Raw genomic sequence first — 16,340 nt, 5'->3', positions numbered from 1 at the left:
TTTATATTTGTATTTTTTTCAAAGGATGTATTATTGCTGTATTTCTTATATTCAAATTGTACACTGTGTAGCTTTAGTGATCTTTATTATTGTGTTATCTGTGGAACTTTTATCCCTGGGCATCCACTGAAAAAAGACCTGTGTCCAGTGGACTTTCCCAGTTATCAAATGTAAAATAAAATAAATAAAATAATATATATAGAGATAGGTAGATTGCCAATGAAAAAATTCCTCCTATATTTGTGTAAAAGTGTGCATTTATCCCCCGATGGATTGGTATGCAGACCCGGATTTGTTCCTACTTTATATCCACTGCTTCCTGGAATTTGCTGTGGTTCTCTGTAGGTACCGAAAATGTAAGAATAAGTGAGTGAGTGAGTGAGTGAGTGAGTGAGTGAGTGAGTGAGTGAGTGAGTGAGTGAGTGTGAGTCACTGATTGTGTGACTCAGTGAGTGAGAGACTGAGTAAGTGAATGACTCAGTGAGAGATTGAGTGAATGAGGCTTTTTTTCTGCTATTCCTTTTCTTTAAGCACTCCCATATTAAGCTGCAGGCTTGTTATGACAGACAGTATGCTTGAGGATCCCCATGGCTTACCAATTCATCCATAGAATACAAATTATTTTGGAGAACATTGTGGGATGTCAAAGAAAAACATCATTATGTATGTACATGCATATGCATTTATTTATTCACTTACTTTCTTGTTTTTTTGGTTTGTTCTTTACTTGCGTAACTCAGATGATCCATAGTCCTTTTTCATTCAAAAGCTGTGCCAAGGACAAGGAAAAAAGTTAATGCTAGCAAATACAGTTTGAAGACATTTAAATCAGGTGCAAGAAAGTTAAATCAATTATAAACTACTGTGTATCTCTCTTTTGAAATGACAGTAGTGTAAAACAGAAGCAGTATTTTAGAATGAGCAAATAGCTTATAATTCTATGATTAAAAAAATAAGCTTCACAAACCCATATATTTTAGCTGTAGTTATTTACACTTTGTTGCCCTAAGGACAATTCATGACTGATTTTTAATGATTTATATAAGAGGTCCCATTCTGAGATAACTGACATGTGCATAGCGTTGCCTTTATGGCTACAGTTCTTTTTATCTGCCACAAGTGCAAGATGAATATGAAAAATAACTAAGCCACAGCACCTTCCATGTTATATTCCATCATATGGCAGCACGCCGACAAAGTACTGAGAGAAATACTCTCTAGAAGCGAATTCCATTAGGCTTGCTAATGACCATCACAATCATGTTATCTTTTGTCATTTCTTGGGAAAGGAATGATTTATAACTCTTCTTTCATGCATTTTCTGCACATTTATGAATGAAAGGAATGACTGATAACAGTACATGTAATTCAACGTTTTGAAAACAGAGCAGTGTAATTCTTATTTGACTGGTTGTTGCCAACACTCTGGTGTTGTACAGAATGGATGGGATATCAAATGGAAAGGGTTAGAGTGTCAGCAAGAAGAAGGGCCCAAAATAGCCTAGAAAAATAATGACTTTATCTCAATGACATACACCTGTAAGGCAAATCAAAATTCATTAACTCTTGTTTAGTTGAAATGTCGTGCCTGAGAAAGGAGGACATTTCAAAGATATTCATAGGGTTAACAACAAATATTTAGTATAAGGTATATGTAAATGAAACACCATGTATTTTTCAGATATTTTTCATATGTGCTGGTATTTATTGGTATAGATAAAGAAAAAATTATACTTACAATTATTTTTTATTCTATCTCTAATATATGCTTCTTGATTTTTATGGCATCCTCTTCTCTCGTGGCTGCAAAGTTAATAAGTAGTCTCCACTTGCCGCACATCTGATTATAATGCTTTAGATTAGTAATGTGATAAGAAATAGCAGTCTTGTTCTGTTCTGTATTATGTATATTAGATCACTAGTGACTGTCATACAATTAATAAATATATTTCATTATTTTAGGTCATTTTGCTGTATACTTAAAGTGTTCTGCTTCAAGAAACAATACTTGGAATTATCTTTGACCCATAAAAAAGGTATTGTGTCTTCCAATCCTTACAAGAAAACATCAAGGGATATCCAAACAGAGCAAGTGCAACCAAAAAGTTGAAAGGACAAGTAAGTGTCTCGATGTGTTAGCTCTGGGAAGATCGCATATCTATAACACAAATGTGATGAGACGTAATTCTTTTTCATGCATGAAACAGCCACTATTCATATAATTCAACAAATATATTAGTTAGTCAGTGTTTTGTTTGTTTGTTTTGCATGTCAGAGACACAGGAGTCTCCTCTGTATTAAATGTGTAACTGAGGAATTTGATGAGAAGTATGTATTACCATGAGCAGACCTATTCAATGGCATATACGCACAGAATTGTGTAATGTGCAGCACAAGCTCTGTTTTATGTGGACATTATTTCTTTGTAGGTTTAATATTTGATTGCGCTGTAAAATGTTATTTTAGTGCTGAATATTTTCTGTGGCCCTAATCAGCTGTCAGTCAACAGCTGCACATCTGGAGTTTATAAATTTCTGATTTTAAACATTTGCAAATCTTCTGAAAAGAGAATACAACATTTATAGAACACCGTGTGCTTTATTATTTGTAAGGGATACATTTTCTGTTTTATTCAGGACATTCAAATTTTAACAGTATTGTAAATATGAAGTAATTCTGTTACTATTTGCCTTGTGTTAATGGGATGAGGTTTCAGTTCTGTGATTTAAATTTGTTGATGTCATTTTTCTTGATCATTTTTCCCATATATATCAGTCCTGATGCTATTTTGATTTGTTGTTGGTCAACGATTCATGGTATGTTGTCTTTTCTCTTTTGTCCATGGATGTGTAATGGTGGAATTTGAATATTTAAGAAACTTGTGGAGGGCTGCGTGTGTGTGTGTGTGTGTGTGTGTGTGTGTGTGTGTGTGTGTGTGTGTGTGTGTGTGTGTGTGTGTGTGTGTGCGTACGTGTGTGTGTATCCGGATTCAGGGGATTGCCATTCTGCAATAAATGCCATTTTTTAAATAAAGTTTTGACTAAACGAAGGATTGGCAATTTTGTTTTCAATAGTTAAACCTTCATCTAGTTGAAACTGTGAAATTATACATTTCTTCACATGAAGGAAAGTTATCTCATCTACAGGTGCATGAAACTGTAGATGGTTATCCTCTGGGCACTTTACATAAAACCGCAAATATACAATATTGTTTAATTGCTTACAAAAGATAATTATTAAGACTGCTTTGCAGAGATCAAAGCACAGAAAATTTGAAGTATTCCAGGATACTTTGTACAGTGCAAAAAGGCACCACGAAGGTATTTTCATGTTTTTCTTGTAATAAAGAAAGCCCTCTGTAGAAAACGTAACAAATAATCTTTCCAACTTTTATCTTCCTTTAGTTACATGCTGTTGCAGTTAAATAGCTGACAAATAATTTAGTGGAATCTGCATATATCTATTTTGTACTTTACTGTATATGACCACACAAGTGCAACATTATCCTGTTTTTTGGTGAATCCAATGTAGATCAAATAATTCATGGTTTCCACTATGACCTGAAAACATAGGCAGATGAAAAAAAAACATCAATACTGACAGGACAGTGGGTCATGATTACACACCAAGTTTTCCTAGACTTGAATTGAAACAGCCATATCATATAAATGGAATGTAGCATGTTTTCTTTCACTGCAGACATTGTGGTTTTCAGAATGACTAACAGCCAAACAGATGTTCTTTATTTAATCTTTGATAAAAGGATTTGCTCCTCTTTTATGTATGTTATGTCTGAAGTAGCAGCAATTTCTTCCACCAGATAAACTTTGAATATGAAATCACTGCAATTCAGAACCTATTATTAAAGCACATTTATGACGTTCAAATTATATTTATCTAAGTTTATGTAATTTTTGTTTTTAAATAAGTATGCCAGTTTGGGCATGATATCTGTTGTTTGTGATTATATTGACTGACTGGGCACTATTTATTTTTTCAATGTATATAAAGTGCATTATTATACTTAAATTACCAAGCATGAGATGAGATGACATGCAAGTTATGCAAAATGATACTTGCCTGTATATTTATGGCCCACCCAGTAACCACTATAGCACACTTCATGAAAGAACAATTCTAGAGTGAAATTGTTGCAACATTTGTGTTATCAGAGAATATGTGCATTATCCTAATGTCAAGCAAGTTTTCACCCCACCTTACAGTTTTTCTAACTGCTCAACCCTTTAGACAACTACCGACTAAATAAGATAATTCGTATTATTGTACTTAGAATAATGTTCTTTATGTAAGTGGTTGCTTTCTTATCCCAAAAAAGTATGCACTAGAGCATCCTTCTCTAATCAGTTTTGCTCCATTTGGTTAAAAACACATTTGAAAATGGTTTCTTCTTCAACTAATTTGGTTAGAAAGTGATAGATATGGAGGTGTACTGTATTGCTGCTCTGGTTGCATAGAGGGATAAAGCCCAGACTACAGCCCAGCTGACCATGGTTCAATTAGCTGCCTGAGTGACTGGCGGAGTCTCAGGTAAGGATGGTATTGCCATCCCTGGTGGGAAATCAGTTCTGCTGGTGCCTCCTATAATGATCCTTGGTGAAGGCTGTGGACATCTCAGTTTAGAGCTGTGATCTGTATAAGGAGACTTAGTCAAATAATGAAAAACCGCTTACCATCTACAAACCACAAATTCCATTACTATAGCTAGCACTCGTGATAAAATTCATATATCAATCAGGTCTGTCACACACCTTCATCTTTTTAAACCATAACTAAAAGTCTTCCTCTCTTTCCCATGACTTTGTCCCTGCTTGTCATTTCAGACACAGCACTCTAACAACCTTCATCACATTTCTTATACGTAAGCAATAGTGCCTGACAGGGTGTGTGTTAAGGTGTAATTAACGCCTGCTCAGCGGTGTTATAAGGCCTGACAATGCATGGCTGAGCGACTGTGGAGGTGGGGCAATATACAATACATCTCCATAGCACACCTGCCCTTTGAACTTTACCACAGGAACTGTAAGGGTGTTGGGAGTAACAGGGTAGTTCATAAAATGAAACCCTTCCAGATATGGATGTAGATGGCCAATTCCCCCATGATGCCCTTTTGATGCACTTCAAATTTCTTAATTATAAACACAGCCAATATCCAAGTGAGTGGACTGTGCTTCAAGTAACATTAAATTTCAGTTCCATGTGCTGAATGAATCCAATACTGAAGTTATTTTATTGACTTTAGGAAAATTAGAATAATATGACCCCAGCCCTATTAGAAGAAATTTGAAGATTGAGATGTAGCTGATGGACCCAGTGGTGGATTTGGGGCACTGGGTAGATGGTTTTCGGATGATGCAAAGTGAGAAAAAGCTTCCCCACAATATACAATCATCATTTTCACTGACTGTGTTTCTCTCATTTTTGTCCCTGTTCTATACAACTACCTACTTGTGGGGTGATAAGGCTTTCCTTCAAATAATTTTCTAAGGAAGCTATGAAATGTTACCTATTGTAATTTATTGTTGCTATGGAAGGATGTCACTTTTCAACTGCTGACTCGTTACCTCTTTTTTTTTTCAAATTGTCAGTTTCATCTTGACTGTTACTTAACAGTGGTACACCTTCAGTACCCTTCTTGCATTCTTCTGTTGTTCTCCTTTCAGTCATGTTATATGTCGTGCATTACATGTATCTTTCCATTTAATTCAGTTTTAGAGTTATGTTTATCACAAAATGGAACAATGGTTGTTCCTCTTTTGCCCCATACGTTCCTCTCTTGGGGCAGGACCCAGGTACCTTCCAGACTGTGAGTGAGTTCTATGACCCATTTACTTCTTGTTTGCAGGGCCTAATCATACCATTCTTTGGGTGAGTGGTAGAAAACAGGCCAGTCCATCAGATCCATGACAATCCTCTCCAACCCCCTTGAAGATCCTAATCTCAGAAGCGTCTTATGTTGCACAGTAGCTGCCTACAATCAGAAACATTTGTGCCACAGAGTACATCTTCTCAAATTTAGTGATCTTGCACCCCTAAGGAATGTATGCTCAGTAGACATATTCTCCACTAGTGCAACAAATGGTGAGCCTTTGTTACCTTCCACCCCCCCCCCCCCACAGTGGGCAAGCCAATTATACTCCATACTTTAATCCTGCTCACTCTAATGTTTTATAACACCAGTCATCTGAAACGCAAACACAGCTTCATCCTTATGTGACGGGGGGGGGGGGTGCAGGCTTGTTTGAACATTGTCTATTGTCATTTGATTGTCTGTAACAATACAAAAACAGGCACTTGTTAAAGCACTCATGCCCATTCCTACTGAAATATAATGCTGTCCCTTTTGTTTAAAGAACTTAGCCAACTTTATAACAGATAACTTAAAGGTGGAGAAAGACTGAATTCTCTGGCTTCATCTGCCCAAACTTCATCCCACTGAGGATCATTGCTCCTCCACAGGACATCTCTGTCAGCAAGTTGTGCTGGCAGTAATGCCTTTTTTTTGGAAGTAATTTCTCCTTTCTTTGAAATGGTCTGACCATTGAGTTGGTATATATATGTTTTGGGGTACAAATGGCTTGCCCCCAGAAAAAAAAAACTTAAAAAATGTTTTTTCTTGCAGGGAATGGAGTTTGGGAATTCCAGTCCTTGGAAGGATGAGTTTGCTAATAGTGGAATTCTTTATAACACTATGAAATATTGCAAAAGGGCTTCCTGTTGTACAAATATAGGGAAAGCATATTAATTTCAAGGGGAGTAGCCTTTCAGAGTAATTACCTACTCTGAGGTACACCGATCAAAGAGTTAACATATACAGTTAGTTGGGATGTCAGTAAAACAGGAAGAATTGTCTCCATGGCAAAATGCTTTAAATATAAGAGTTTTATAACTTTCTGATCAATGTTGCAAAGGATATTTTTTGCATTTGTGGGACTCACAATATTGCGTATTGAATCTGTGATGGAAAATCTTGAAAAGTCATTAAGATAATGTAGTATATGCATTTGCTATTAGAAAAATACATCCTGACAAAAATGGATGGCTACAGAAATTGTGAAAACTGTAACATAAGTGGAGTGCATGACATTTAGTGTTCCATATAAAAGTACAAGTATAACTAAGTAAATCTCTTGTACTTATGTCACCACAGAAGCATGCAGTACTATACACAGAGCATCATATTCAACAAATATGACATATAATATATATTATAATATAATATAATATAATATAATATAATATAATATAATTAGCCTCTGTTTTACATTTTCTCAAACAAAAAATTTGTTATTATTTTAGTTTTGTTTAAAACCTAGTGTGGTTCATATATTTAACATATTTAAAAAAAAAAAAAAAAAAGATTAGAGCTTCTTAATTCTCTTTAATATTAATCCCTGCCCAATAACCAGCAACTAGCCAGATAACGTTAAGCAAGAGTCGTTACTAACTGGCAGCAGCAGCTCTTTAAATAACAACTATTTATTAAATGGCCATTATGAAGAAATGATCTATGGACTATGGCTAGGAGATGACTTGATCTACATTTTTGATGAAGAATCTTCAATGAGATAACAGTGTGACTTTGCATTTTGTTTAATTTCCATAAAACCTGTTTTCTTTTTAACATTATTATCTTATAACTATATTAAAATATATGCAGCATTATAGTTAGTTATTTTTAGACTGCAATAACAGACTCCTTGAACTACAGGTTAACCTATTTACAGTGTTTGTTTATATAATTAACAACAGTGCCAGTCAGGCAGTTACAACTAACCCATAAACTTAGTGATTAGGCATATAAAACACATTTATAATACATACTGTATATATACAGATATGAGACCTTTTGTAATGAGTCACTCCAACCAAAAAAAAAGAGAGAAGGACATAGTAAAGGAAATAGAACTAGACAGTGGCAATAAAAATGAAATTGCCTCACAATTATTTCATAAATTGGTAAGTTTACCTTCTTTTCCCTTCCCGAAAGTTATTTGTGCTTCTATTCATGCCAGCTTACTGTCGAGAAAGGAAAATGCCTGGTAGAGATATGTATTTCTTTTGTCAGCCCAAGTATGGAAACTTTTATAGTGATATAAAGTGATTCAGAGGCATGAAATAGCTACATGGAACTAAAGTTCATTAGTGACTCGCTACCATAATTCTAAATAAAATGCAGTGCACATAAAAGTAACTGCTGTAGTGTTCCCATCAGCAATCCATGTAACACTCACTGTTGCACAGGAAACCACATACACACACACACACACACACACACACACACACAATAAAGAACATGATAAAATACATTAAGACAGAAACACAATCACATACATAATTACAAGTAATCTCATTTGCCACAGACATATCATGAATATCAGTGCATTTATACTGGCACTGGTAAAATGACAGGCAGAAGTAAATGTGAAGTGTCATTTTTGAATGCAACCCAATCAGAACAAACTCAGTCTAGTGTAGCTTTCACATGCATATGTGTGCACAGACCACAGATGCATACCCCACCTGCTTAAGGTTGCTTCTGGCTTACAGACTGTGTCATCATGAGGTACAGGGCCTGTAGGTAGCTAAGGTAGACTGCCAAGTGCTATAATAGCAGGTGATAATATAGTTATTAAGAAACTCCTAAAATAACAGTAGCAACCAAAAAAAGGGCACACTTTAAAAAATAGAAGTAGCAACCTGCGTACAATTACTCATTTTCTAGTGCATTACTGATCAGTCTTTCTTTTCTTTACCACTGACTGGCTTGTTTATCTATCTGAAGTACATTGTCAGCATGCTCCTGGAGAGACTGTGTTAACTGTAGCTATGATGTCAGAAACTGATTCACAATTGCCTCCACCAAACGAATGATTATATTTCCTACTGTTTTTGTGTCTGTGACTGGTATTTCAGAACTGTTCAGCCTTGAAGAAGTTCTTCCCCCTTTCCTGTCTCATTTTTTTTGTGGTGACTTTGACCTTCAAGTAGGGATGCATTATGGGAAGAGGACAATGAAGCTCTACTGCACCATTTAATAAGAGTACCATATATACCCACAAGTGCCATGAGAGTAATTTCCCATGATGGTGTATCAGTGTGGCATTGCTCCTATTCCTGTTACTTGCCCAGTTCTCTTTTAAAAGCATATACCACAGTTGAGAGTGGATCATAATTATATGTTCCTAAGATGTACATCTCCCAGATCACTTACAGATGAATATATTCCACAGTCTGAAACTACAGACATCACTATATGCGTGAAGGCTATTTCTGAAATTTGTTAAAGTATGTGTAGCCCCGTATTGCTTATTGCTGAAGAACAATAAACATTTGTATTGTCAGAATATACTCCTTCTTTCTTCTGAATGTGCTGTTCTTCATTACTCTCTTCAGATCAGCCACTTTGCTGCCTCCTTTCTTTGCTCAACAGCCTGGACATACACAACATCTCATCTAACAGCATCACCAGATGCTGCATTTTTTTTTTTGCTATTTGGCATTCTTTGTTCAGTTTTCATTTGCTTTGCTCTTTCAGGCTGATTACATGTGCTTGTCTAAGTCCTGCAGATATATTATATAAGTTGACATTTCTTCTCTCCTGCTTTAGTCAGTTTGTTGCTACAATACTAGTCATGATTTATTATAATAGTCTAGGAGTCACTCTATCTTCTTTCTCACCTCCTTTGCTGTCTTATAACAACAAGGAACCTTCTCTATTAACACCCTAAGCCTGTGCACCTAAATGTATCTATTTCTAAATGGTATTGGATTCTTACTAAGTCCAATTTACATACTGCAGGATGATCTGTGTTGAATTTCTCTTACCACCTTCAAACTACTGCCAGAGCCATTGCCAGAAAAATACACATTTGCTATTAATGAATTATGTATTTCATCAAATTTTAGGCCTGTCTGTGTCTCAGTTCCTTAAACATTTAAAGGTGGGTGATATTAATTTCAGTCTTGGTCTCTTCCAGTCTACAAATTATTCTAGCTTGATATACAAGTAGTTCAGAAATGACTTCTTATATATTTGTAACACTTGATAACAAGTGCCCCTTATTTCAAAAATTGGTTCTGGTCAGGAATCCTGTCATCCTATGTGTCACAGTCTTAGTTTAATGATGACCTGTACATTATTATGTACAAACAGTGTGATGTTGCACTGCTTAATGATAAAAGTTGAAGCCACAGAATAACTGGTGGTGCCCTTAACTACATAAAAAAAAAAAAGTGGCAGCGTCCTTCAATAGATCAAAAAATACAAGTGAGTCTTTCCAAAAATGACAACATTAGTAGTAACATTGCCCCTACATCATTGCTGCTTTCACGTGTTGCTAAATGACACCCCAAAATTCCAATATGCGCCATTACTCTAGGTTATTATTTTACGGTTTCCACAGCTTCCTCACCCTCCTTATTCCATCATGGCCACCTCAGTTGTTGTAGCTGCCTTTCAAAAGTTAGTATACTCACAAATAATAGAATATGCTAATAAGTACTAGTGGAATCAGTACTCTACCCCAGTTATCACCTTGTATAAATAAATAGATATGTAAGTACAGATATTTAAATAATGCTTAACATGAAGTATGTAAACATTTTAACACGTTTACCACTATTCATGGTGTGACGGCCTAATCTACAAAATTATGGACAAGGGATTGCTGACTGATGATGTATTTGTGGATATTTCTCATGCTATTGAATCGTTAGTTCATTCACTTTTACCTTCTAAGCTGGAGATCCTGGACACTGAAGATGAAGTTGTAAGTTACTTCAGGAATTAATATTTCAGGTGTGCTCATGATCCACATCCTATAAAATACATCTGTTTAAATCAGAAGTTCTACAGGTCATAGTGTTTTGTATGACTATTCTCTCCCTGCATGAACAATCACAGTAAATACTTTCCAAAACAAATCCATGCTGATGATTGTTTCATCATAAGATAAAGAGAATACTCAAAAAGGTCTACAGAATTACGTTTCTGCTTTTTTAATTGTATTTATCTTAATAAATTAAACATCAACTATAAAAGATTCATTGCAATAACTTTTTGCAAAACTGATAAAATCACTATTCAAAACATGATAAATAACCAAATACTGAGCAAATCCCGGAATAAGTACTTGAGAATTACATTAGACCAAACGGTGCCATGGAAAATATAGGTGAAAATGCTGGTTTGTAGAATCCTTAACAATCTCTGCTACAGGCTTTCTACATGCAATTTTGTTAACAACAAAACAAGAAAATACCTTAATACCAATTTCTAATCCTTAAATATGAGTACTCCTCTTTAAGCACCAGTCTTAAATATATGCCATTAGACTAACATTCTGCTGAACTCTGTAAACCCAGTTTGAGAATTTATAGTGCTTGCAAGCAATAGGATGGATCACTGTATAAATACTATGGTAGATTAACTGGTTACTTGTTACATGTACACTCATGTATTTTTTTTATGAAAAATGGGTTTTATTTATAAGTTTACTTGTGATCACAATAGCAAGGTACTCTGCATAGTACAAAGCCAACCTTCAACCTCATTGCTGCAGAGAAAGATTTCCCTGAGATTGTTACAGCATATGTTTGTGTTTTTTGACTTGGGTGATGAAAGAAAACAGTGAATTCAAACAAAACATGTAAATCATGGATTAAAACAGACACCATTAACTCAGTCGCAGGAAAATAATGTTCTTTATTCAAAACAGCCAAAGAATAAGAAAACAAACAGATCAAGTGATGTCACCCTTACACTAAGCAGGGCTTCATCACAATCTGTTTAACCTATGTAACATCAAGAAATGTAAACATTTATGATCATTAATGTAACCTACACATGGCAGTTCCAATCGTCTACTAATGCAAACCTCACATCATATGCCAAACAGGAAAAAAGGGTAAGAACCCACTCTTATTCTAAAAGACTATTAAATACTGCAATTTTAAATTAACACACATAAAAAATGTATGTATATATATATATATATATATATATATATATATATATATATATATATATATACTGAAATGGATTAATTAAATTCCATTTATTTAAAAACACGCATTGATTAGATGATGCCTAAATACATACATGTATAGAATAAAAGTCATTCTAATTTCATTAGTCATGTTTATTAAATCTGTTCAATTTAAATCTGAATATTAACCTTTCAAATTGTCAGCAATAATTATAACTAAATAATATATATGTATATACCTTACAATTTAGTTGCCTGGAATGTCGCAATGACCCTCCCCCATTTTTAGGTTTTGTGATTCTCACTTCTCTATTATCTGAAAAACTTTCAAAAAGTTGTTCTTCTTCCCATGTTAAAATAATGTTGCATTGGAAAGATTGATTGCAGATAGATGTATTGCGGTCCAGTTCAAAAGCCATTATAACCAGGTGTATCTGGGAGGTGGGGTGGCTGCATGTACTTTTCTTCTTACGTTTGTCATAAATATGCAGTCTTAATTCCCATTTATATAAAGCCATGTGAAATTCATTTTTTTACAAAACAGTTTTTGTTCTATTAAAGCAACAGTTATATTTTCTCTTCTAGCATGTACACATTTAACTCCTTTCTTAAATGAGTTTGTAATATACTGCAGAACCAACAAAGCGTTCAGTTTGCAAATATCACCAGAAATGTTACTGTAATTGTAAGAACGCCAGTCCATGGACTCCTGAGGCGATAAAACCGCTTGAAATTAAAACCACCAACAAATGCAGACAGCACTAAACGTTGGCTTAAAGAATCTCCTTTTAATAGTTAAGCACTTTCACCCACTGAATGTGGGCTTCATCAGAACATCTAATTACATTTTTATTACAGTTTAAATACTTCATTTTGGTGCCAAGTAAATAACTAATTAATACATGTTTTCTTAAAGTGATAAGTGCACCAGAATTACATCACTATATATAAACTGTTGTACCCTGATATATAAATGTGTTCCTATACAAAAATACTTTAAAATACTTTAAAATTTTAAAACCAAACACAAATCATTACACTTCACAAAAGGCATACTGTAAATATACCCTTAAACTACTCTCTCAATAATTTTTAACTGTTCGCTAAATTAAGGTGCTTGTGTACTGAACCCAAATCCATGTAAAAAATCATTCAGTACATCAAACACTATTTAGTCCATTATTACAAGTGTCTCTTTTACAAAATAGGAAAAAACATCACAACAAAAAACTTTGCAATAAAAAAACATTACTATTGCACATATATACTTCTGTTTACTAATAGCAAAGTTTATTTCCATATATAATAATTGAAATGATGTTGTGTATGCATTAACTGCTTCCTTATTAATAAAGGTTTGATAGGTATGTGATCGTTAAGACCCGGCAAGGTGGATGCATCTGTATCACTCAGGAGTCTGTGGACTGGCGTTCTTACAGTAACATTTCTGGTGAAGTTTGTAATATATGTCAAACATTTCCAAAAGACTAAAACTGTAAAATCATGCAACCACAGCACAAAAGCATAAATGAAATTCTGCTATTTTATGAGTTGTTAAGTAGAAAAGATATGCACTGGACATCTGGGCATTAAACTTATCAAATGTGGCTTTTCCATTAATCTCCTAATGATATAAAATATTTGCACATAAATGAGCAGTAGAAATATTGTTTTTTCTTGTGTGTTTATTTTATTATTATTACTTATTCATTAATTCATTCACTTAATGTTTACATATGCAGCATTCTGTCAAGAAGCACATGAAAAACAGAATTGGCCATCATTTTTCTACATGCCCATGTATTGATAAAGCAGTACCATAATAACTATTAATTCCAAGACCCAGAACAATTTCAAATTTTATAAATAACCATTGAATATAATAAAATGTAGTGTCTTGCCAGATCCCAATTCTTATGCATGGAAGCATGCAGACTGGTAATGACAAATTAATTATATTTATTAGAATGAAGTGTTCTAAACTGGGTAAAGCTTATTTTATTATTTGAAAGTACATTAGTAATCATAAAATTCTCTGTGGAAATTCCTAGTCTTATAAAAGTTGATATAGGCAGAATCATGCATAATATAAACTTAGAATGGAAGAAGAGAGTAGCTAGATTTCACAACTGTGTATTCCCAGAGGTGATAGACTAAAGGCTTATGACAGAAAAGGAAATGCATGAAGTTTACAAACTATAAAGGGGACAGGATCACAGAGAACAGTATGTGTTAGACAAGATGAATACTCATTTATAAAGCAATAACAAGGAAGATTTTCAAACATGCAAATTAAGGAGTGTTAGACTCAAAAGATTAGTCCATATAAATGTATTAAAGTCAAACAAGGGCACTTGAACTGAGAATTTACTCTTATTATTAAAACAATGAATCAACATATAATACAAGCCTAGGGTAAGAAGAAAATGACTGGATGAACCAGAAATGATCCTGGATAACCTGGTTGTTGTGCAATATGTCATTTTTATTTACATCAGAAATACAAGCAAAACAGCTGATAGCTGTTGAAATAAATGTGTTGATAAAACATTAAGAAGAAAAATGTGAAGTCAGGCAAACACATACAAAAGATGCATATAAATGACACAGATCAGTGCAATATAGGTATTGTAGTAGACTACATACAACAGAGGGGGCATTGTCCCTCTCTATGTAATGTGTGTACAAAGCAGAGAAAGCACAACAACTTTGTCAAGGTATGCAAAAGTAGAAGCACAAATGCCATGTTATAGCAGAAAGTTGCATGACAATAAAGCAGAGAGTTTCAGAGAGACAAAAATGAATATATAACATATGGTGATACTAAAAAAGAATTAAAACAGCAGCAATAAAAATTAAGCACAAACTCAAATTTAAGATATGGTAATAGTGCACCAAAGCTAGAAATTAAAGCATGAATGCAATACAAAATATAAAATTGGTTTAGACACATTAGCATCAGTGAACATGTTGCTAGAAGAACTTTGCAATTGTAATATCTAACCAGAATTGAGGTATTCTTAATCTAAAATGTCTTCATGTGCACCATCAGAAAAGATTCACACACACACACACACACACACACACACACACACACACACACACACACACACACACACACACACACACACACACACACACACACAAACCCACACACAAAAGCACTATTTGAAGTTACAAATAATAAAAGAACAAATAGCGTTGTCATGCTGCAGCTAAATCACTGGGTATAGTACAGATACAGCGCACTCAGATTACTGAAACCAAATGTAATTGTCCTGGTCTCCTTCAATAAACACATCACACCGAATGACATTTGACGATGTTTATTAAACTTCCATAACATAGTTTTGATCACCAAAATTTATTAATTACAACTGAACATAGCATAGTTGATTTTAATCACCGCATAAACATCCTTGCAATGTTAATCAGGACAGCGTACCTACTCATCCTGCCCCATAAGCAGCGTCTGTACCTCTGCTCACTTACCTTACTTATGAAGCAGCATCCAAGACTCACTTCATATCCCATTTATTGAATTACCCATTCACCAAATAATTCAGGATGACATGACCTTTACTCATCCTGAACCAGTAAGCAGCGTCCGTACCTCTACTTTCTTACTTTACTTATGGAGCAGTGTCCCCATCTCACTTCATACACCATTCATTGAATTACCTTCTAACCAACTAAGCAGTGTCCTTACCTCCACTTGCTTGTCTATTTAGCAAGCATCCTCTAGCTGATCACTTTCCTTTCCCCAGATCCATGAAATGAACATCCAAACACCAAAGGGGGAACAGATGGGGACAAACCTGTCCCTCTTCTCCGCCAACCAGCCTGACCAGGCTATTCCCCCTCCCTTCCACCAAAAATTTCCAAACAACTTCACCCCATAAAGGGAAGGGTTAAGCCAAACATCATTCAGTTTACCCATCACCTGTAAAGTAAATTAGATCCCTGTCATCAAGCTCACAATGGGACATACCAGTAATGAAATATGTCTTAATGAACCTAAATAAAGTAAGGTTACCCATGACCCCACCATACAACACCAGAACATCCACTCTAATAAAATACATTCCTTTTCAGTCCATTTCCTTCAAGCCACTATGTATGTGTATTGCACAGAGACATATATGCTTTCATACAACACACACGGACTCACATATTTACTTTTGAAGTGTCATGCACTGTCCCTTCAGTGTGCACTACCTTGGAATGAAGACATTGATTCATGGCACAGCATTACCACAATGGACCTGCTTCCCCTCCAGCACCCACAGTAGTACTTGTTTGCAGGTTCACATCATTAGGAACACTTCATTT

At 34.8% G+C, this 16,340-nt stretch overlaps 1 protein-coding gene across 2 annotated transcripts in view; it reads left to right on the top strand.

Annotated features, from left to right (window-relative positions):
• The window catches only part of PTN (pleiotrophin), a 1,697,813-nt gene that overhangs the window by 487,911 nt on the left and 1,193,562 nt on the right, over window positions 1–16,340 (top strand). For both annotated transcript variants that reach the window (XM_044088220.1, XM_044088218.1), the window contains exon 2: window positions 1,963–2,118. The gene's annotated coding sequence lies outside the window, so the exon portion shown is untranslated. The remainder of the gene's footprint in view (window positions 1–1,962; window positions 2,119–16,340) is intronic.

The sequence above is a fragment of the Protopterus annectens genome, chromosome 11.part0, assembly GCF_019279795.1.
Source record: "Protopterus annectens isolate FY-2018-M chromosome 11.part0, PAN1.0, whole genome shotgun sequence".
In the NCBI taxonomy this organism is placed as follows: Eukaryota; Metazoa; Chordata; order Ceratodontiformes; family Protopteridae; genus Protopterus; species Protopterus annectens.
The sequence above is the reverse complement of the archived record's forward strand: the minus strand, read 5'-3'. Positions and strand labels throughout refer to the sequence as shown.